The following is a 26,235-nucleotide window of genomic DNA, read 5'->3' on the forward strand; positions in this document are numbered from 1 at the left end:
ATCCCGTCCAATTTCCCTCTGATATAACCTACCGAATCAGACTTTTCACCGGGTTTATACTTACATGAGCAAAAGGACGAGTGCCACATGTGGGGCAGGATCTGCTTACACTTGCGGAGCACTTGGTATCACCACCTATTTAAGTGGGGTTCGTGTTGCTCAGTCTTTAGTATTCTATGTTGTGTTTTGTGTGCTGTTGTTTGTCTGTTTGTCTTTTCTTTTTTTGTCATTGCGTTGCCAGTTTATTTTCGACTTATGAGTTAGAATTTCCCTTGGTATCTTTAGCCTCTCTTTTATAACAAACCTTTCTAAAATAATTCGTTTATAAATTTTGAATTGATACAGAATCTATATTATATGGTTTCAAATCCCTCTAGCAATGTTGACCCTAGATGGGTTTGGCATATTTTTTTTGCCCTTTTTTGGTAATATAGCTTTTCAACTGTTTCGTGTTAGCCGTATTTGGCACAACTTCTTTGAATTTTGGATCCTCAATACTCTTCAACATTCTATTGCTGATATCACTTCGAATAGAATTCAAAGAAACATTGAAAACGCTTGTAGGAGAATGTGTTGGGGAATTTGACACATTAGTGGGAAGTTGTATGTTCTATCCTTCAGAGAAGGCATAAACGTGCTTGATCTATCTTGTTGCATCATTATGAATATTCCGTTGAACGTTTTTAGTGAAGTTTATAGACTCGTATGTACTTCTATATGTAAAAAAAATGAGAAGATATTCCCCAAACTATTCATTAACAACGGGAGTACAACTTCAACATATGTGCAATTTTCCTGTGAAGTTTCATAGGTCTGGGTTAAAGGGGCATTAGCTGTCAAAATCTTCTTCACAGATTTGACTCAAATTCTCATACTTGATTTATAACATATTAAATCAAATATCCAAATTACAACAAGTTTGAAGTAAACAGTTAAGAATACATGAACTCGATAATATTTATCAGATGTTCGTGTGTATTTTATATATAATTAGTCTAGACGCCATCTTAATAAATATCAAGATTGACAAAATTGAACCAAATTGACTGCTAAAAGCGAATTATTATTTCATTATTTCACATTTATTACTGATTGAACCAAATTAAATCATGTTATAATTTTTTCATATCTCGTAGCTGATGTTTTTTTGAAAACCAAAGGAGGAGGTAATTACACAAATTATATACCACTTTTTTTTAATAGTTTTACATTGTGTAATCGAGGGGCCTTGAGCTGACTGAAGCTGGGTACAAAAATGTACCACTTTTAGCAGACATTTTTTTCCAGCAGACAATTTTTATTTGATGATATGTTTAAAAAACTGTATTAGACTTAAACGTTCCAAAAATCTCAAAATCTGAGTTAAATATAAATTGACAGCGGAATTCGACATTTTCACAGCTTGTCTTGATTCTCAATAGATGACAGTCGGTTTTTATCATAACAAAAATAGGCAGATTGTTTTTGATTGATCCAGAATAACGTGGGTTTGTTCCTCGGTTAAAATGACCTCCGAGTTGAAGCAATAGATTTTTTTTAACATGCAGTATGTAATTGCTTCAATGAACTCGGTACAGAAATAATATATCGTTCAATTGGAGCTTTGAAACCTTGACCATAGCTTTTGCAGTGATAACTGACACTGTACATAGTTTGTTCATGTATTAATTACGAAATAAACTCATCATATATACCAGGACTAACTTTAGTATATACGCCAGACGCGCGTGTCGTCTACAAAAGACTCATCAGTGACGCTCGAATCCAAAAAATTTAAAAGGCCAAATAGAGTACGAAGTTGAAGAGTACTGAGGACCAGAATTCTTAAAAGTTTTGCAAAATACGAGTCACTTTGAAGAATGTGGAATAAAAAAGTTCCTATATATCTATAGGACCAATGTAAAATGTGTAAAACGTCTTCTCAATTATAAATACATAAAAGGTTTTTGATTATTGCTTCCTATAAAATGGATTTCCTTTTATGTGTTAGCCTGTAATCATATCGGTAATTACATCTTTCACAGAAAACATGAACACACGAATGAAGCTTATTGGTATTATCATAAGGAGAAACTACTGTTTATATACTAGTACCTTAATTTGATGTATTTTTCTAATTGTCTTACAATAAAAGCATTTTATACCAGAAAACCCACGTTTTGTTACTGTAACTATAAAGATTTTTTTAGTAATTCTGTTTCATGTGAATGATGGCCATAAATGTCATAATAACATTTTAATGTTTATGTTTTAAGGTCCAATGTTTGATGTTTATTTGCAGTAAAACATTTATAATGCAACCTTTTGTTGTATTTATCACTAAAATCATATAGACCGCATATTGCAAACACTGTTTTTGTTTCATGTTATATGCAAGGAATATCACGTTGCAATCAAGTTACAATACAATATAATAAAAAGGGACGGTATAGATTTCCATGAGACAAAAAGCTTATGAAATACTGTGAGTTGAAAATCGGCATACTTCCAAGGCTTCTTGCTTTTTTTATGAAATGGATTTTTTTTATAATGTACTGTTACAAACATGACTTAAGCGGCGATCTATCAGAACTCGAATCACAGAATCGACGCTAGACATATAGAAAAAAAAAACGTTCGTTTTCAAACTTTATTGAGAGAAAGAAATCAGCCCGCTGCAGGATTAAATAGTCGACAAAATGTCTTCTTCGAGTGATTGTTGTGCATCACTTCCAGTAGCAAATAGTTCATGCATAATCCCAAATACGAGAACGGAATATAGGGCTGGAAACTTAGATTGCCACGGGAAAAAGCTGCCATAATAGATAGGACAGAAATTTACCTTCCAACAGACTAAATACGAACCCAAAAAGATTTATTGGAAGAATTCTTTAATGTTCAGAGAGATTAGCATGTAGGAGTTAACGGCCCTATTCTGACCAGAAGTTCCTGAATGATTGTATATCCCGAACATACAAACGATGACACGGCCATCCATATTATGCATAGTTGGCAATCATATCATATCTTCTTTGTTATATTAATGTAAAGGATTCTACAGAAAGTACAAGGTTTGCCTCGGTTGATACTGACACAGATGGACGACGTAAAACTAGAATCTATGACAAACCGAGTTGTCGCTAATTAATCGTTTTAAAATATTTGGTTATCGGTAAACTAATATCGCGTTAATCAAACGAATGAAAATGTTTAATGAAATTCTGGAGGCTGCATGGTGCCGTATACCTACATTTTCATTTTCCAACCATAGCAAAGCAAAAACAAGCATACATTCTGTATGTGCATATCCCAAGTTAGGAGCCTGTAGTTCAGCGGTTGTCGTTGATTTCGTGTCTGTCATATTTGTTTTTCCGTGAATTGTTTTGTAATAAATTTTGCTGTTAGTTTTCTCGTTTGAATTGTATTTTTCATGTCGGGTCTATTATAGCCGACTATACGGTAAGGAGTTTTCGCTTTGTTGAAGGTCGCACGGTTGTCTATAATTGCTTACATCCACTTCATTTCAACTTTGATGGATAGTTGTCTCACTGGCAATCAAACCACAGTTTTATTCATATCAATAAAAGAAATGTCGTGTACAATTGAATGAGACAACAGCCCAATAACATAAAAACATAAGGTTTCTAGATGTCAGTACACTTTGTCACGCTCTTAAATGATGCATGCCTATAGAAGAGTTATGAGTATTTGAAAAAAATAAGCCATGAATAAACTATAAAAATAATTGTGGACAAGTTGATTTATGTACAATTTATCTATTTGATAATATTCCCAACTTTGTACTTCATTTATATCTATTAAAATGATCCAACTACTAGTATATTGAACACATTTTGTATAATATGGTTCAGTGAATTCAATTACTCCATGTAGGCTCTTTGATATATACTCACCACTGGCTATTGGACAAACTATTTTTCTTAATAGTTGTTTTATCTGGTTCTGTCTAGTTTGACAGTTCACTTTGACTATATATACTGTTATTTTTATCTATATTGTCAATGCGGAATAATTTAGACCAGAAACAACATTATAAGCCGTAGCCAGCAGTATAAGGTATTTATCAATTCAAGGTCTTTCAAATTAATCTATGGTTAAAAGATTTTGTCTTAAATATTTCATTTAGTTTCATTGACTTTGCTAATTGTATTTTATACTTTATATTTTCTTATTTACCTGTTATTAACTTTCAATGTTGTATAGTATTTTATTGAGTCGTATAGTCAACTTACTTTAGTGAACTGTTTTCATTTACATTGATTAACAAATTGTTTACATTCAGAGTGGTCAATTAACTGTGTTTTGCATTATCATTTATTTGCAATTGTGTAATTAAACATAATATACATTATTTGCATTTATTTGTAAAGTTATATTTATTTGTTATTATCTGTATATTTCAGATCTGTCGTTGCCTTCTTTGTATAGTATAATAAAGTATTTTAAAACGTTCCGCATTCAAGTTATACTAAACCTTATTCCATCTGGTCACATATTATTAACTATAACGTTAAGATTCAGGATAGCGATAACAGCCCGATCGCGTTGATTTTTGGTTTGTCAAGCGCTTGTAGACTTATGTGTCATCAATTTCGACATCATATATGAATAAAGGCAACAGTAGTATACCGCTGTTCAAAAGTCACAAAAGTCATATATGAAATAGTGACATCAATGTTTACCCGAATAATCGTATACGGACTATCAAAGCTTAGTCTAAAAAATCTTTTTCAACAAAGCTTTGCTTCGTAGTGGAATGGACAGCTTATCTTTGAATACAATGGAGGATACGATATTGGATAACCCCTGGTTTACATTTTGACCAATATATACCTTATTGCTGCCTGTAGGTTATTTTACGCGCACTCATGCTTAACTATCTGAACGACATAAATAAAAAAAAATAGCATACAATCAGAAATCCAAAGTAAATGGGAGACTTCTAACTACGAATATAATCGACACTTTCATCCTTGACATTTAAAGCTATAATGGTGTGTAGTTTTTTCTTCCTATCAAACAAGTATTAATATAAAGAAAATGAATAATTTATTTTTTAGCACGTCTTTGTTGTTAAATATCAGTGTACTATCATTTTATGATCTTGACTTAAAACAATTAAGAAATTCGTGTAGACACTTATGTAACTTAAATGCAAAACGGAAGAAAACTCTCTACACATAATGAGAAAATGTCTACCTTATACGATATAATGAGAACTGAATCGAGATAATTTCATAAAATTAGAGTTTGTAGTCAAATTATAATGGGCCCTCTCCATATAAGATGACTGAATGACCTAAATCAATCAATTACAAAGTATGCCTGTATTCTATAGATTGTACAAATGTTTGAAGTAAATGATAAAAGGTTTATGTACTTTAAGTTTGTTTAAATAAATCAACCTGATGCAGATCTATTTTTTAAAGATACAACTGGAAACAAACGTCGAATTGTAGCGATGTCACCATTAAGTTATATAGATAAAATCAATTAGAGTTGATTCTTAAAAAAGAAACCATGAGCCGAATGGTTTGTTTTTCGTGAATCAACGCTTATCCATTGTATCTATAACTTAAACTTTTGTGTTAATTTCTTTTCAAAGTTAAAGACTTTTCTTATTTTGTAGGTATTGTAAGTGAGTTTAAATAACCATGCTATAGTGGCCATCGATGCATTGATAAATCTCAGATCACAATTAATTGGTTAAAAAGATACAAATATAACACAACACGTCTGGCTTTAAAGATCTTTATATTATCAGGCATTTGAATATTATCTGTTTTTACAAAATAAGACATATTCGAACTTGGTTCTATTAAAAATGAGAAATCAATGGAAACGGGGAATGTGTCAAAGAGACAACAACCCGACCAAAGAGCATATCTAAAGTATATATAATAAGTATGTTACCGAAATTTCTAGCTAGAAGCCTTATTCTTGGCATATCACGATTTTCTTGCATAGGACTTTGCGAATAAACATTTGTAAAATTACATGTATGAAGTAAAACAGATGAAATCATACTATATTTATAAAACAAAAATGGACAAATAGAATGCTATCATTTTTGTTTCAAATATGTGAAAAAGCCAATAATGATCCAAAAATAAACGGTAAAACTCGCTTTTATTACAAAAATATCCACAATAACATACAAAACAAGGAAAACTAAAGAATAGGACCAACAAAGAGAATATAGGGATTCGAACCTAAACCGACAAGTCCCTACCTTTAAATCATTGATCTTAATCATACCAACTTATACTATACGATTGCCTATTATGTATATGTAAAGCATTGTGTGCCCGTTATACCGAACTATATGTTCATTTATATATATAAAACAGACATTTAAATTGTAAATTAAATCAATTCCATTAGTGAACAGAAATCAGTAAATTAGCCAATTCAAAATTAATGAAATTAGGCACACATAACAAAGAAATGAATATAATTTGGTGCGTCCATTTCAGCGAAAGATTTAGGAAGCGTTATCCTGTTCGAGCTTCGTGTGTCAGTGTCAGATCTGACACTGACACACCAAGTCCGAATGGGATAATTATTTTACATCCCAGCTGTTTTCGATTAGACGAAAAAACATTCACAATTCATAAAATCTAGTTTAGAACGCCACACAACCATTAAAATATACTTTATATATTACTATATAATATATACCCTTTATGATTCCCGAAAACGCTGTTTGAATATGATACCATGTCAACTCGCCCCACTGGCCAATCGGCCAACACTAAATCGCCACTTTTTAAAAAGATCACACCACTCTTGTTTACCAACTCGCCCCACTTATGAAAAGGGTAAAATCCCATTGAACAATCAGTCTGACAACTCGCCTTATTTATGAAAAGGCTTAAAATCCCACTAAATAAAGGTCTGCATACTCGCCCCACTTATGAAAATATCTTGCTTCCTTTAAAAATGTTAAATTACTGAAAGTTGGTATCCAGTCGTCCTGGTGTTGGGGTATGTGTCGTGGTTGATATGCTTAATGTCTTGAGTTCGAATCCCAGTATAGACAATGGATTTTTTGTACATAAATTTTAAAAGTGTGTCTTTTCTCAATAAATATTTCTAAGTTTTATTGTGGATTAGGCATTCCCACCAAAATGTTACAAAACAAAGGAAAGCATGCAAAACAAAGAAACTCAAGCTGGGGTGATCTAGTAGGGATGATCCGGGTCAGATCACACCTGGTAGGACAAAGGAGCTGCAATGTAAAAAGAATCCACGTTAAATGAATAGGCTGTCGTCAGAACAATGGTTTAATCTATGTATTAGAACATACTCACCCCTTCTCGTCCAATGAAAAGTCAGTTTTTTACCTTCTAATTTTCATAGTATATGGCTTTTCGTGCACTACAAAATGCTATACATGAATGGCTTTTAATTGTAGATTAATCATGAAGTGAACACTATCGAAGTATACAATCCCCTGAGGCATTTTCCTTGGGAAAAAAGCCTACTGATTAAAGATTAAACAGAAAAGAATTATTAAAAAAAACATTTTGAATTTTGCAAATGTTTATAATAATATATATATAACAAACAAAAATGCAATGGGGCAAATATGTTGGTAAAATTATCATTCATTTAATTTTAATACCCGACATTCGAGTCATATTTTTTTTCTTTCAAGAAAACAATGTCAGACTGCTGATATATAAAGCAAAGGGAAAAACACAATTCATGTACATTCATCAATAAAAACTAAGTACCGATGTGGAATGGTCTTAATAAAAATATTTACAAAGTGAGTTTTATAATTTTCCAAAAATATACGAATTACAAAAAGTAGATCGACTTTGTGTGCTTTTTAAAATCAAGAAATTTAAGGTATACTAGTCAACAGAAGAAACGACACACAAGTTTGAACTCCAATTTATCATAAAATATACTGAATAGGAAAAACTGTCAAATTATCCAATGAAAAACATTAATTTTCAAAGCAAATGCATTTGATTAAAATAATCGGACCAAATTGGAAAGTTCGCGTTACTGAACACAAGGGTTAAATTTATTTTTCGGAAAATGATGACAAAAGTCGGCATTTAATTTCGAAGATGAGAATTAAGTATTCAAATATCTGCAAAAGCATTCAAAATTTTAAGCAGACCATGTTTAAGTTTAAAGTTTTAAGTTCTAATATCGACTTTTTAATTTTGGGGTGAAAATACGATTTTTGAAATGACAAAAATTCCAATTTTCTTTTTGCGTTTTTACCTTAAATCAATGGTTTTGAACAGAAAATAACACTCTGTAAATATTTGACCAATTGGGCAATTATTTACCTTGGTACAGTGCATCCAATTTCATTATATATTGAAAATGCATTGCCTTGTACCGTTTCTTTTGTTGACTAGTATATATTAGTATTAAATTTTACCTGAAGCAGAAGAAAAACTTAGATGTGTGAACAATTTATCCTTTTTGTCCTCACAAAATATGTCAGTGCTTTTTCATTCTATCCATTGAAATCATCATTACCTATGTCATACATCCACTTCATTATAAAAATTGAATTCTTATTTGATTTGAATATTACAATGGGAATGATACACAAAAAAGGATTTGCGCATAGGTAATTCTACACAAAAAATTCGGTGTGTTTGTGTTTTATTTATACTGTAAACAGATACACTCGATTAAAATCCATTGATTCGCTTCAACAAGTTTCCTTTTGTTTTCATGTCTTTATTCTTAAATTATTTGTTAGTAGTATATATTTGATGTGTTCATTTATTAAAGTGTATATTTTTTGCTGTTCTGGAGAAGACGTTACTGAGTTGTAAAACTTGTGTCTGATCCTTTTGTTATTTTGAACAATAAAATATGTTTAAACTAACAAAGTTACACGACGGGTGCCACATGTGGAGCAGGATCTGCTTACTCTTCCGGGGCACCTGAGATCATCCCCAGTTTTTGGTGGGATGTGTGTTGCTTAGTCTATAGTTTTCTATGTTGTATCTTGTGTACTATTGTTTGTCTGTTTGTCTTTTTCTCTTTTAGCCATGGCGTTGTCAGTTTATTTTCGATCTATGAGTGTGAATGTCCCTCTGGTATCTTTCGCCACTCTCTTACAGAATGATTGGATTGCATCCTGGTATATACCCTTTGATGCTAGTATTACAAGCAGTTTTGATAAACATCACTAAAAACGATAAGGTTCCCATATAATAGTGTTTTACCGTTTTGAGTGCGAAGCTTTCGTTCTTTTCTGATTTCTTATGGAGGAGAAAAAAAAAACCTGTAAAGATGCGAATTACTCCATCATCCTTATGAAAATATATATGAATAATAATGTCTTACATGAAGCTCTCTTTTATTCAATATCAGTATCTTTTCCCATGCATTCCATAGAAGCAACAAGAACACTCAATATTTCGTACAAGAAGATCGAGCAGCTTCACTTAAAAATTGTGCAGATAAGTAACTAGCTCACGACTGGAACATAGATCACATACGAGTGGTTCATACAACTGTCATATGTAGAAATAGACAATCAGTGTTTAGTGTTTTTAAATATCCACTGTATTTGTACGAGGCTAAGAAACAGTTGTAATGCGAACTTCATCGAGTTATTACTCATGTTTCCAGGCGATTACAAATACAGCTGATATTTAAAGACAATCAACAGTTATTGTCTCTATCCTGCAATTGAATTTGTAAATTGCTTTGCTTTGAAAGACAGAAAAACTCACATTTATTGCATTTATTTTCGATTTAAAGTATATTGGTTTCTGTTTATTTTACCTTTGAGACGTAATAATATTTTTTTTTTAAAATCACACAATCGGCCGATGGGTACGCCAAAAAGAATATCGTATGGTCAACAATGAATACATCGCTCAAAGTAAATAAATATTTATTATAACATGTATAACATAACAACTAATTTCAAAAGTAAAAATAAATACCAAAAAACATTGTCCGATTTAAAATAAAAGTGTTTTATTTTCCTACGGTTCAGAATTTTGAACTGAACGTGACATTCACTGAACATGCTTGAAATTGACATTGTTGCATGGTTGAATTTGTGACGTTCTTTTTTTCTATCAAAAAATATTACATACAACTGAATTATTTATAAATATTAGTTAACACGTATTTGCTTTCAAATATCAGTGTACTATCATTTTATGATCTTGACTTGAAACAATTAAGTAATTCGTGTAGACACTATTTAATTGCAATGCAAAACGGAAGAAATCCTCTACACGAATTAACGAGAAAACGTCTGCCTTATACAAATTAATGAGACCTGAATCGAGATAATTTGAATAATTTCTTGTTTGTAGTCTAATTGGGATGTGTCTTCCTTATGTGAGACGAACGAATGACCTAAATCAATCAATTACATTGTATGCATGCGTTCTATAGTTTTTCGCAAATATTTGAAGTAAATGATAAAAGGTTTATGTACTCTAAGTTTGTCATTTAAAAAGCCAAATTAGGGAATAAAGTTGAATAGCATCAAGCACCCCAAAATAACCTTAAGATATCTTAAAAGGTGTCTATACAATGTCAAGGTCATAATTATTTGGTCATTTTAATTTTTTTTTATAAATGGTGACACTTTAATGAAATAAATGATATTATTAAATAATGACTAAAATTTTCTACATGGTTTCACTTTAATAAAAAAAAAAACTTTTATTATTAGTACTCAATTTTTTTTCTAAGCTTTTTCCATTCGTTATAATTCCTTCATCAAAAGGTTGTAGATTTGTCACGATAATGTTAGAACTTTAAAAAACATTAAGCTGTGATATATTCGTATAAGGTGAAAGTGACAATTGATTGAAATGGTTCTTGAAAATAAGTCCAAGGGTAAATAATCAAAGCTTATGTTTACGTTGCGTTATGGTTTTGAATGTTTTTTTTGTTGATACTAAACATCTATCTAAATTTTACAGTACAATGCAAGATCTAGTTTTTCTTTAAATGACTGAGTATTCAGCCTACAAGTATTGGATTAAAACAATTAGGATATACTTTATAATCTTTAAAAGGTTAATAAATAAAAAAAAAGAAAACTCTGTTATTGACATAAAAAAGTCCACTTAATTCCTGTTTCAAGCAGGCAATTGAACTGAAGACGGGAAAATCTTGACTTATCGATATCATTTTGTTTATAAATGCATATATTGCTTTCACACTTTTTTAAGGATATATTTCGGGGTAAGGATTTTTCTTTTAGTTGTGAATTATTCTGTTTGGACCCAAAATCTGTTCGATTGATTTAAATTACAATACAATAGTTCTTTTTTGGTTTATCCAATACTTAAAGTAAACTGAATAACAGTTAACACTCCACATATATCTCTACTCATTTATATATACAAAGTACTTATAGTTTTTCACGGTTTTTTTCGCCAAATTACGTTTTTTTGCAAAGGCGTAAAAAAATATAAAAGAATAAATATCGATACCTGCACTAAAAGAAATAAAATCAACACGAAACTAATCAAAATACAGCAGAATTTTATTAACTTGATTGTTATAAGCAAAATAATGGTCTTAAATGATAATACAAAAAATAAATTACAGGATTGTTTATGAAAATATTTTGTAGAAATTGATAATGTTATCCATTTCAACTTATCAGTTTTCCTTAACTTTCATCTATTTATGTTCAGTTTATAACCTCCAAGGCTCTTTTGTCATTTACAAAATGCCATAACAATAATACCGAAAGTTCATACGTGATTGAATTTTGGATGACTAACCGTCTCATCATTTACTGTTAGATTATTGCATATATAAACACGGTTGGTATAAGTGGAGTAAGTGTATGTGCTTGACATTCAATAATAGCCTACACGTTCGAGGCAAAACTTCGTATTCCGAATATCCATACACGTTATCAACTATTCACTGGAATGAATCTGACATATATAGTCTACGTAGATTCTGGTCATATATTATTAGATGTATTTATTGCCGGTTGCTTCTTGTCGTATATCGCTATAATATTTAATGTCATGGTTGTGATTATGTTGTCTCGTAAAGGATTTGCATAACCTTCTTCGGTTTTAATGCAAGGATTAGCAATAGCCAATGGGCTAACTGCGTTCTGTTCCTATAATCTTCAGCCAGTTTTTCAACCAATTATTGAAAGGAACGTCGATTTCTTTTTGGCTCTCTTGGGGGATCCATATTCTTCAATTTACGTGCATTTGTCTCAATTTGTAGAGAGCTTTCATTTATTGTCTGTAATACTAACGACAAATCTTGGATTACAAAAAGTGATTCCGATTAAGTTTCCCATTTGGACGAAAAGAAATATGAACAGCAAGCTATCTGCCATTTGCTGCTTTTTGTGTTTTTTTTTATCACATTATCTTTGGACATTCCCAGACATTTAACCTTAAAAATTTCCGGAAATTTGGTTATCTTGAAAAATCAAAATTTTCTACGCTACACGGCTGTTGTCTACAACTTTTTGCATATTACAATAACTGTAATTTCTGCACCTCTAATGTTGGTTTCAATAGTGTATATTGTGTACAAATTGTTCACCAACCGATTCCGCAACAACAAACTAAACAGAGGCGACAAGAACGTAGATCTGCAATCATGATAAGTATAGTACTTGCTGTATTTCTATTAACCGGAATTCCAAAAATTGCAGTATTTCTAGTATCTTACCCTCGGATATACAAACAAAAACTGCCGAATACTTCGAGTTTGGGCTTACATTTTCCTATAAATTATATGTAGCATTAACCATTCCTATCGAGGATAGAGCTACATTTCCAGTTTTATTAGTAGAAGGCATGAAGTTATTTACTTTGATTGGCTGTTTGTCAAACTTCATTATCTACATTGTAATGAGCAAGAAACTTCGAATGGCATTAAGGGTTTTATTTTATACCCAAATAAATATCAACTGTGAAACTAATCAAGATGAAGGATCTGAAAACTACGAACATGCAACATGTGCAACACGTTATAAAATTACTTCAAAAGACGAAGATGCAATTGGTGATAGAGATGAATCGTCATACGGAAAAGATACAGTTCAAGGAGATACTTTGGCATATGACGTAGATACAGTTTGTAAAAGAGAAGGATATGAAAACGACGAAAATGCAACTAATCACGGAGAAGTATCAGGTAACGATGGAGATGCAACAAATTACGAAGACAGATTTACAAAACACCAAGATGCAATAAGTCTCAGAGATAAATCGGCATATGAAGGTGTTAAAACAATTCATGGAGACAAATCCACATACGATAGAGCTGCAGTTGGTCATATAGAAGGATCGGAAAACGACGACGATGCACATAGTCAAGAGGAAATAATCGGTATACGCCTGAGATGCAATAGTAACGAAGACAAAGCAAACTTAAATAATTCAATTTTAAACTAGATATTGCAAACAATTTTAATATTTTGTTCAATGAAGAAATTCCAAGAAATTCCTCGAAGCTACAAGGAAAAGGTATCAACTACTCAGTATCCACAGCGTGGTTATAAAATGTTTGGAATGAACAACAAAACATACTTCAAAGATCAAAAAGGAAAAATCAAATCTGTTTGACTTTAAAGACGATTGTGAAAAATATGGCAATAAAGATATTATTTTAAAAAAAGAAAAAAAGAAAAATATGGCAAGTAGATATACTTTTATATGATGGTCATTGTTTAAAATCTTAAATATTTTTTTCATTTAATATCAACGTTCAATTAGGATTCCTTTATATTTCCGACATTGACTTTATGATGATTAAAGCATGGTTGGGATATAAGTTCGTGAATACATTCCTAAATTTCCAAATCAAAGGACCATGTGTAATATTGTTGTTCGTACCCCCAGATGGAAATAACCACACGTGACACGCCATGTTCAAGAACATCTGTAAATTCCAGGTTCCGTTCATTTGAATTTTGCTAAGTGCTTGAAATGCTAATAGTATAATCGAATAATTCAATCATATCCTGACTATCAAAGCTATAATCAAAATATTTACTGCGATGTTATGCTTCGTAACGGCTAGTTTGTCATTTAATACATTGAAGGGTACGATGTTGGACATTCTCTGGTTTACATTTTGATCTATGAATACCCTATCGTCCGCCGTAGATTAGTTTACACGCACTGACACTTAACTCTCTAAACGAAAACAAAAAGCAACTAAAATACAAACAGAAATTCAAAGTAAATGTGAAACTTCTAACTATAAAAACAATAGACAAATTCATCCTTGACAGTTAAAGCTACATGTATAATGGTGTGACGTTCTTTTTTTTCTATCAAACAAGTATTACATAGAGAAACTGAATTAATTATTAATTTACACGTCTTTGCTTTCAAATATCATTGTACTATCATTTTATGATCTTGACTTGAAACAATTAAGAAATTCGTGCAGATACTGTGTTATTTCAATGCAAAACGGAAGAAAATCCTTTTACACGAATTAACGAGAAAACGTCTACCTTATACGAAATAATGAAAAGTGAATCGAGTTATTTTGATAAAATTAGAGTTTGAAGTCTAATTGTAATGGGTTCTCCCTATGAGAGACGAACGAATGACCTAAATACGTGTATGGATGTGTTCTATAGATTGTAGAAATGTTTGAAGTGAATGATAAAAGGTTTATGCACTCTAAGTTTGTCATTTTAAACATTTCAAATAAATCAACCTGATGCTGATCTATTTTGTAAAGATTTAATTAGAAACAACCGACGAATTGTAGCGATGTCACCATTAATCTATGTAATCATGTATAAAACAAATCTTCGAATCAATACCAAATGTTAACAAATGTCAAATCTTTTCGTGATGTATCTTTCCCGTACGTTTTATGTTTTATTATCGGTTGATTTCCGATTTAACAGAAGAATAACTGCATTGTACTATGCAGGATCATGCTTGATACAATTCTATGATGTTAGTATAACATACAGTTTTCATATGCATCACTAAAAACGATAAGGTTCCCATAAAATAGTGATTTACCGTTTTGAGTGCAAACCTGTCGTTCTTTCTAATTCATTAAGGAGGAGAAAACAGATGTGGAGATGCAAATAACTCCACCCCCTTATAAATATATAAGGCACCCTACATGAATAATAATGTCTCCAATGAGGCTCTTTTTTATTCTATCTCTGTTTCATTTCCCCTGCAAGCTATAACAACAACAAATCATTTATGTTGCTTATGTCCAAATACAAGAACAGTCAAGTTTACGTATAAGGAAGATCGAGCAGCCTCACACACAAATTGTACAGCTAACTAGCTCAGAAATCAGATTTATTGCAGGTGTCATGCAATGAAAACAAAATGAAAACTTAATGAAATGATGATTACCAAAATAAAGATACGAAGATGAATTTGTCAAAGCACTGCTTGTCCATAAAACCTCAAAGGGTTGTTTACAGAAAGTGAACATTAAGTATGCAATTGCATTTGGTTTAAAATTTCAACATACGCATCACTCAAAAGTCAGTTTATTTTCGATTTATGAGTTTGACTGTCCCTTTGGTATCTTTCGTCCCTCTTTTAAGGTTCAGGGAATGCTAGACATATAAAATTTAGCTTTGAATCATTACTTATAACACATAAAATGAGAGTGCAATTAATCTAAGCACTTGAAATATATTATGTCTGGTATTGACGAAGTCTCCCTTGATGAGAAAAGAAACAAGTTAGTTTAAGGTTGTGAACATCCGCGTGATCGAATCCTGATTATAACACCTTTGGCTTATAAAGAATATTCATGAAATATTTATCCTTGGACATGAAGCAAACAACAATCAATCATCAACATGGATCAATGATAATTTGATATTAGATAGATTCTAATTGTTTCTAAGTTCTCCGATTATGAATTGCTTTCAATCCTTTTTTCTATCAATATGCTTTAACTCTACAAAATACACCTTTTAAGTTGATAATCACTGACATTAGAAGATAATTGAGACCAATCTATTTTGAATCAGCCTCAAGTTATTTGTCTCAGCGAGATTATCTGGTGTTTTATTTGAGTTATAAATGTCCTTGAACTTCATCAAACACAACTTATTTGACCGACTTTGGAAGTGTAATAAAATAAACTTTTCTCGAATATCATACTCTATTTACTTGTAAAATATAACTGGCAATTATATTTTTTTAAATGCATATTAATATGTGAGTGTTATAGTTTGCGTTCTGTTTGTCTCATAGTGCAAAATGACGTAAATGCTGACATGCACTTTGTATTAATTATAGGATCTTTCTCTCGCTAAGCGTTAAAGTTCATTGAAAGATTACACAAGGGGTCATGTAGATGCATCGTATCACGACAACAACATATACCATTTATACTTATATTCAAATTCGCCAAGCTCAAACAAATATAAAGTATCTAATACATAAAATAACACATGGATAATCGTGCCTACATTTGTAGCACCCTTTGATATTAATTTCATTAACTATTCTTTACACTAAAGGCCTTCACTATAGATTCACGCAAGTACTACCATTCAAAACATATATAGTTACACAATGAAATTCTATCTACAAAAAAGGAAACGTACATTGATACAATTTGATATATCTATATACCAACATTAACAGTAATCAACTCTACAAGGGTGGGTAGGTTAGTAAATATAATAACGAACTGCTGCTACGTAAGCTATAGGCAAACTTTGAATAACTTTAATTTCTCAAACGAACCCCTTATGTAATACTTAATCATGCTTTTTACGAATAACATGAGCTGCATATACCCGTTAACGCCGCATTACGGGTATATGCCATCCAATCATAACTTACAACTAACAAAAACACAAACCCTGTGCTTAGTATAAACACAAACACGTGTTTATAGTAAACACTTATTTGGCCGTTACTATACCATGTGACCAATAACTTTAATAAATATATTTTAAAAATAATATTAAAATAAGGCGAACTGTAATAATTGCCAATAAGACAACAATCCACCAGAGTTTCAATGAAGTTGATGCAGGTAATTCAAGGCAACCGTACGGCTTTCACTAACGACACAACCCCATACCATATAGTCGGCTATAAATACAATGAAAATGTAATACAATTCAAACGAGAAAACACATTTAACAAACATGGACCAACGAAAACCACTGAACTACAAGCTCATGCTTGCTTTAGACTAACTGTTAAGAGTTGAACAACGTTTATTATATAAGTGAATATTTATTATAAGACTTTTTTACTTTTTTTAAGGGAACTAATTTACAGAGTTCCCTTAAATGACCTCGTATTTCATGTTATAACTTAATGAATACCATTTTTATAGATCCTTATGACGATAGATCAAGGAAATCGCTGCAAACGCACCACATTTATAAAATTGTATTTCTCTTTGAACTCAAACCTTTGCTTTTTTGTGTTGTTTGGTTGCTGTCTCATTAACATATACACTTACAAGATTATTCTATTCACATAATCAATAGTTCAAAAAATAACTTATTGATCCGCATGTCTAACGTCCGTATGTCTGCGGATTTAAACAAGTATGAAATCCATGAAAGGATACAAATATAACAATAAGGAGAAAAGGTATGATTGGTAACAAGAAAACTATCCACCAAAATTCAAATAATGTGGATATAAGCAATTAAAGGCAACCGTGTGGCCTTCAACAATAAGAAAAACCCATACCGTATAGTCGGCTACAAAAGGCCCCCACATGAAAAATATGAAGCAATTCAATTGAGAAAACTAACGGCCTAATTTAGAACAGAACAATTCATGGATAACAAATATGACACACATGAACCAACGTCAACCACAGAACTACTGAATCACAGGCTCTGACTTTGGACAGGCACATTAAGAATGTGGCGGGGTTAATAATGTTATGAGCGCTCAACCCTCCCTCTTATCTGAAAGTGGTGTAACAGCACAACATAAGAACAAACTATAAAAATCATTTGAAAAAGGCTTAACTCATCTGATCGTTACAAAGCAGAAAAAAAAATGCAAAAAATAAACACAGACCGGACGTGGCAGGATATTTATCCATCCCTAATCACTAACAATAAAAATGACACTAAGTACACGCAGTTACTGACAGCTAGATTAAAGCCAATAACAGCTAATGAAAAAAATCTTGTTTTTAAGACTAAAATATCAATCAGTACACATCCACCATCCAATGGATTAAGTATAAATACGTCATTAACAGTCAGAGAAAAACGTGACCTTGTGCAACGCCAAAAAAAAGGGTATTGGCAGATTGTAGTACTGTAAAAGTTCATATCTATATATATTACCTGTTCAGTATGACTTTAATTTACTGATAACAAAATCAATACTTATACCAATAAAAACAATATCCAAAGATCTAATTACAGTGTTCAATTGGTAACCTTTTAAAATAAGTTTATTTGAATAATTGATAAGTTTACCCCGGTAAAAAAACATCACCGTAAGTATACACGCATATAGGACACCAATCCAACAAAAAAGATAAATAGTTGTAAATGATTCCAGATAGGCCTGACATTAGAAATATGACACCAACAACAGATTCAGTGACAACTAACAAACATAATTTCGACTATGGAGGAACATAATGGGTACTGAAAGCTCATGTTGTTATTCAAAACAGACGATACACAATAAATGATACATAAACATCCAATCCAAAACATGTCTGGAAGAATCACACTTTCATAATATCGATACGGGAACAGTTGCATGAAAAACAATACTATAAAACACCCTGTCGTAGCTACTGAAATTAAACGCCAAGCTCTTTTGTGTACTTAGTTGATAGTTGAAGACAGTACCTGTTAATCTGTTGTGTTTATATTTTGTCGGTTAATCCTTTTGAAACAACGTAAAGCCCTGTCACGTAAAGCTACAGTAATAAAACATTTTTATTTGTGTAAACTTAGATGTATCATGGAAACTAAGCTGTAGTTGTTTAAATCCACGTCATAAATCTGATGGATTGTTATCTCATCGGCAATCATAGTTTTACCATATCGCTTTACTTTCATATGGACTAGATGCATATATGCATATCCTTATACATATATCTTTTTATACATACAGCTTAACATCAATTGTTGGTTTAAAGTTAGAATCATATTCTTTTATTCAAGTCGACAAATGCTGGCAATCAATGATATTATTCGTTGAAGTAATTAATCGACCATGTCTGCACGTATCAGACAGTAATATGTTGTTGATGATGAAATTAAATATATCAGTGAAAAAAGGTAATGTCATAACAGATCCGGTACAAAACAGTGAAAATAAAAGAATAATGAATTAAAAATGATTAAAGGGTAAACATCAAGTACTCGGTTAATGATCTTAATGGGAACTTAGAATGTCATAACAAAAATAATAGTGCATCAACGTTAACACAATAAACTTGATACAGAAACAACAATTTGAGTTTATTTGGTGCAAAATGTGGGAACGAATGAAAATATCCAACTCATCCAAATAATTTTACTTGTAATGCCAGCAAATTGCTTTGGTATATAATTGTCTCATAAACTGTCTGTAAAGTTGAAGAGTCGTCTTTGGCAGTTTAGAGATCGCATGACATTAAGCACATACACAATGTCTTATCTTTTCTATTATGTCTTAAATATTGCTGGCAAATAAGCTTTAAGCTTTAATATAAAAAGTTCAGATTATTCCTGAGGAAAAAATGGAGAGAATATTGAAAGTTAAACAACAACCAATAACCTTTGGAGTAGGGACTATAAGTGCCTAAAATGGCCCCAGATTTACAAAATAATAAAATTTCAAACAGAGCAGATTTTTCTTCATAAATTATTAGAATATGAGTCAATGATTAAAAAAACTGTTTTTATCACCAAAAAAAGGCTTCAATAACGTCACAATGGTACGTAGGTGCAAATGACCCTATAATCGGGAAAATAAGCAAAAATATAGAAATTGGGATGGTTTTTCTACATTTTGATAACCGCACCATGCTTGCACCAATTAGAAATTTTAACATTTTGAAAAGTTCTTACATATCAAACTTCTGATAAAAAATCTTTTTGTGCAAGGTTGGTGCGAAAGTTTATTTTATATTTTTCATAGCAAAGCGGAGTAAATAAAAAAGTTGAAATTTGGCGTCCGAATTGGACCTATTCCTCTGACAAAGTTTAATTTATACATTCTAATGCCTATAAAATGTTTCCTTTTTTGCTTTTGAATCAGTAACATGTATTTCTAATAGTATTTTCGTAAGTATACCTAGTTTAACTTTAAAAAAAACCGAAAGCAATGAACCACTTATTGTAAGGGAGTCAATGACATAAAAGGAGGAAAAGTTTTAAATACGAAATTTTATATAGACATGCAATATAACAAAATCTGTACATCACTTATGTTTCTGTTAGTCTCAATTCAAAATCTGGTTTTTGAATGGGACAATCCTCTCTGGTATTAGGGTAGGATCCATGATTTATGTAAGAAAAAAGGTAAAAAAAAGGGGGGGGTAACTAAGTATACCGAATATAAAAAGATTTTTTTGATTAAATTAACATAATTGGTGAGAAACATGACATTTATTTGAAATTGAAACCACCCTTATTTTAAATTGATGTGTCTTTGTTGGTGGTGCCATACATATGGATAGTCGACCTTTCCATGGATAGAAACAAGTGCCTGTACATGTAGTATGTTAGCATCCTACATGTCTGATACCTTTGTTTTGAATAATTCTATAATCATGTTTAGAAATAAAGTGAAATTTAAAAAATGTAAACAGATTTTGAATATAAATAGAATTCGAATGTACATGATGCAAACGAACCCATGAGGCGAACGTGTGGGGTTCGAACGTATACCGTACACATGTGTTTTGGGAGCGAAAGAACCAGATATAATCCATAATGTCCTCTCCGCCACGGAGGACTGTCTCACGTATTAGCGACAAGAAATTGTTTTAGCGACAAGATATTTTATATATTATCAAAACAATAAATTACTAGAAAAGGTCATTTAATTATAGCTGTTGATTTGTTGTTTTAAAAGGTTTCAAATTTTGTTTTACTTAGAACACGTAACAGTTTTGTAATGCTACTATATGTATGGTTATCTTGACTCTGAAATAAATAAATAAACAATAATAGACATAAATTGGTTTGAATTTCGAAAATGTCAACCCTGTCGATCCTCGATCATCTTCATAAGTTTCTATGGAGCGGCAAAGGGGGTGTGTGTGTGTGTGTGTGTGTGCGGGGGAAAGGGGGGGTGCTACTTCAATACTTAATTGATAGGGGTACCCCGCTGTGGTTAAATACCTCTCCCTTTTTTAGATTTAAAAAATACTAGAACACACCCGCGAAATCGCGGGCATTCACAGCTTGTACACTTTTGTAGGATGAATGTTTGAAAAAAAATTATGTCTGGAGAATTTCAGAAAAGGTATCAAAGTCTGTTATTTGCTTCCTTTCTGTTAAATTCCATTATTTTTGCGTTTCTAGCCTCAGACCACCAAAAAGGGGCGGGGGGGGGGGGGGGGGGTAATCCCGGGCTTAAAAACATGAAATCCTGAGGACGCGAATTTAAATCCCGACATCCCAAAATTCAAAAAAAGAATTCCCGGATCCCGAAATCCCGAGCTTAAAAACACCAGAAAAAGGACCATTATTAATTTACATGTTTTAATAAAATATGCTTTCAGGACAATCCATTAGGGCTTTTTCTTTTGAGAGCCTTTTTAACATGCCAATGGTAGGATTTGAATCTTTTATAAATAACTAAGGCTAATTTCTACCCTACTTTCATCTTAGCCAAATCACTATAATTTCACATGCGACTATGCATGGTACCAATAGGACACAGAGGCATGATGATTTATATATTGTGGAAGAAAGAGAAGCGACACACAAAATCAAAATGAGGTCGTCTCGTTTAACAGTATAGGTTTACCTTTTCACATATTGCGTAGGAAAAAATGTGACCTTTTCCCATATTGTTTTGGTTTCATGTGTTGTGTAATGTAAAAGTTGAATAGTAAAGAGTCAAAAGAGAAACAAATGGTTGATAAAGACACAGCGGGAACACCAAACAAGATGACAGACGAAGAAGTTATAGGAACGTTATTGACCTTATCATATATTTCTGATAATTTTCCCGAACTATTCACATATTTTCAAGCTTGAAAAAGTGGCCTATTCCAGTGGCACGTCCTATCACCTTATATAGATATGCCCCCCTCCCCACTCCACCTGAAACATGAGTACTGTAATAAAAATATATTGATATTAAAAACACCCTTTAATGCATGTTTCTGTATCTATTCTTTTTTGATAATTAATATTAAGATTTCTTAGAGCTAAATAAGTCTTCTTATCGCTGATAAGTTAGACCCCACCCGGTACTAGATGCACAATCTGCATAAATCAGCAATACCCGGTATAATTATCAGAATATATAAGGTGTTCAAGTATTAATTCCATGAAAAAATGTGATAATCAGCAATTTCAACGTAAACGCTAGATACATTTTTTACTGCACGAATGGACTGTAGAAGTGCATTTCGTTACCAAGTTCTCTTAAAAAATAACTGTTGTTTGTGTGTAGTTTTGTTTGTTGATGTTTCAATATTGCTTTCTTCCTTCACATTTTTATGATGTGACTCTGTACCTATGTATCTTGTCATACATTGAACGACAAAATTATTTTATGATGTGACTCTGTACCTATGTATCTTGTCATACTTTGAATGACAAAATTATTTTATTTATTAATATTACTTTTACTGTTAACCAACTTTTCTTGTGATATACATTTGACGTGACTCTGTACTTATGTATCCCGTCATACTTTGAACCACACTATTATTTTATTTATTATTATTACTTTAACTGTTAAGTCAGTGTTTGTTATATCTATTTTGCGTGACTGTATTTATGCATCCCGTTATACTTTGAACGACAAAATTATTTCATGTCTACCTGTGCGAATTTCAAACGCGCAATTTTACACAAGTACTCAAAACCCTCCTTCCTTGATGGGTGCATTTTACATAGACAAATATAATCGTATAATATAATCAAAATTAGAATGTTAATTTGATGTATGCCTTTTTGTGCTTCTTCGTTACATTTGTTGTTTTTATAGTGATTAAGATGATAACACAATGTTGACTGCTGTACCTCTATTTTTGACATTTTTACCTATTATGTCTGTTTGTTTTGTTCACGCATCGGTGACAATATAATGGAATTCGATGCGACTGTTATACAAGTGAGAGGTTTAGCTAGCTATAAAACCAGGTTCAATCCACCATTTTCTACATTTGAAAATGCCTGTACCAAGTCAGGAATATGACAGTTCTTGTCCATTCGTTTTTGATGCGTTTTGTTATTTGATTTTGCCATGTGATTATGGACTTTCCGAATTGATTTTCCTCTGAGTTCAGTATTTTTGTGATTTTACTTTTTACCTTGAAGTTTGTTACTTTTTACAATTTGCCTGTTGAATTGGCTTTTTGTTGCAACATATTTAAAATAGAAAACAAATTGCCGTTGATATGGGCAATTTTTTGTTGCTATGGAGAAACAACAGTGAATTTGGCAAAAATGTGCATCACATTATGTTATATCCAAACAGTGTAAAAGTGTAAAGCTCACTACATGCTAATCAGGTTCAATTTCAAAAATAGATAAATTTAAGCTGTATATTAAGCAAATTTAATGAGATTAACTCCGCCATTATGTTGATTGCTAGGCAACAAAATAAACGAGATAGATCTAAAATGCAATCATTTTCAGAAGGTCTATGGTATAGAGTTACAACTTGGCAAATAAAATGAAATTTATGGGTGGGGCCAAAAATGGTCCCTATAGCCCCTAGTCCAAGTTTATTCAAATGTAATAATCAGTTTATGCAATTATTTTGTTGAAATATCTAGATTAAATAAAAACAACACATTAAACACAAAATCATGTCAAATCATATGTGCTCTGATCTCTTATGGGTAAAATGTTCATCAAAAGTTAAACAGTTGTTTTCAGTACAAAGTTCCAATTACCGATAACGTAATCATTGAAATCCTCTGTGAATTCATAAAGTCTTCGCGTATCAAGCAGTTATTTGCTTATGATGAAATGCAATCAACAAGTGGAAAAAGGTAATGACCTAACTGGCTAGGTAAAAAAAGTGAAGAAAAAATAGAAAAAAAAAAAATTAAAAATATTTAAAGGGTAAACATTAAGTACGTCTACAGCAAATAAGCCAGTCGTACGTTCGATCGGACAAATGAAGTTTTTAAAGAAGTATATAGATATTGGATATCAAAGTTGGTGACCGCTGAAAAAGCTGTTGTTCAAAATAGATTGACAATTACGAAAATACATTTTTCTAAATCATTAGCAATTTTACCATTTCTGGACCCATTGTTTAGAAAAATTTAATCATCGTGTGGTTAGTACATACAGTTACTAATATATATCATGTTTATGCATATGGTCAGCTAGAATTCAGAGTGCCCCATTACTACTGTGTTTTTTTCTGCTTCAATTAACAGTGTCAGCATATCATCGTTTTATTCAAGTTATTGAAACATCACCAAAAATCAGCAGTTTTCATATTTCAAACTGGCTCGTTTAACTATATTATTTGACCACATAAACCAAAACTGACAATATTTGCACTTTATAATGGAAATGAATATGGTCATATGATAAATCAGTTATTTTGATTATTTTCTCATGTCAGGATGGATTGTATGATACAAATGACAGCAATATTTAAACACAATGACTAAAAAATTGTGTCCGCATCAAATTAGAGCGCCAGCATGTCCTCTTTATATTCAAAATAATGATGCGTACCAATAATTTAGTGGTGTTGATACATTAGGCTGGCTCGTATAACAAAATCATTTGACCGCATCAACCAAAACTGACCATATTTGCACTTTCTTGTATAAATTTATATGGCCGTATTATAAATCAGTATTTTTTTTTAATGTCAAGTGGGATTGTATAATACAAAGGACAGCAATATTGGAACACAATGACTACAAAATTTGGTCCGAATCAATTTAGAGTGCCAGCATGTCCTCTATTTATTCCAAATATTGAATAATTCCCAAAAATCAACAGTTTTCGTATCTCAAACTGGCTCGTTTAATTATATTATTTGACCGCTTAAACCAAAACTGACAATATTTGCACTTTATTATGTAAATGTATATAGTCAGATGATAAATCAGTATTTTTTTTTTTTTATGTCAGATGGATTGTATCATTCAAATGACAGCAATATTGGAACACAATGACTTAAAAATTGTATCCGCATCAAATTAGAGTGCCAGCATGTCCTCTTTATATTCAAAATAATGATGCGTACCAATAATTCAGTGGTGTTGATACATTAGGCTGGCTCGTATAACAAAATTATTTGACCGCATCAACCAAAACTGACCATATTTGCACATTATTTTTTTAATTTATATGGCCGCATAATAAATCAGTATTTTTTTTAATGTCAGGATAGATTGTATAATACATATAGGGATAAACTACCTTTACATCCACTACCACATCGTGATAGCAAGGAACACATAGGAACACCCCCGCTTTTAAATGGGGTTTGTATTGCTTAGTCTAAAGTTATAATGTGATGTTGTGTTATGTAAACTGTAAGTTGTTTGTCATTTGGTCGTTTTTCGTATTTTTCCATGTGTTGTCATTTAGTTTTCGACTCATTAGTTTAAATTTCCTTTGGTATCTTTCGTCTCTCGTATACGCTATGCAGTTCATACACGTATATTCTGAATCTGTTTTTACAAATGATGCATTAATTCATGCTTTCATTAAAAAATCTCTGTTTTGGTTTTGTTAATAAAATACCAAACACGCTTGCATGTCATTTCCTTATCAATGGTGCAAATGTGCATCGGCAATATCTTTGTGATTGATATATGTTTTTACTGGTAATATTTTTATATATGTCCAAAAACAATCTTATTTGAAAATGCTTTTCAAAATTAATTAGTTTGCATTTCATAATAACACAAATGACAATTTAAATGACTGGAGATAACAAGTGAAATGATTGTATTGTTTTTGTCAATAAAAATTCTACCATCCTAATGCAATCTTAGTCAAATCTTATTTTCCTCACATCTGATAAATGATCTAAATGACACTTGTTAATTATATATTTGTTGATCAATCTGTACAGAAAATGTTTATTGAAAGATTCAAAGCATAGACTGACATGATTTCAA

This window comes from Mytilus edulis, chromosome 4, assembly GCF_963676685.1.
Source record: "Mytilus edulis chromosome 4, xbMytEdul2.2, whole genome shotgun sequence".
Classification (NCBI taxonomy): domain Eukaryota; kingdom Metazoa; phylum Mollusca; class Bivalvia; order Mytilida; family Mytilidae; genus Mytilus; species Mytilus edulis.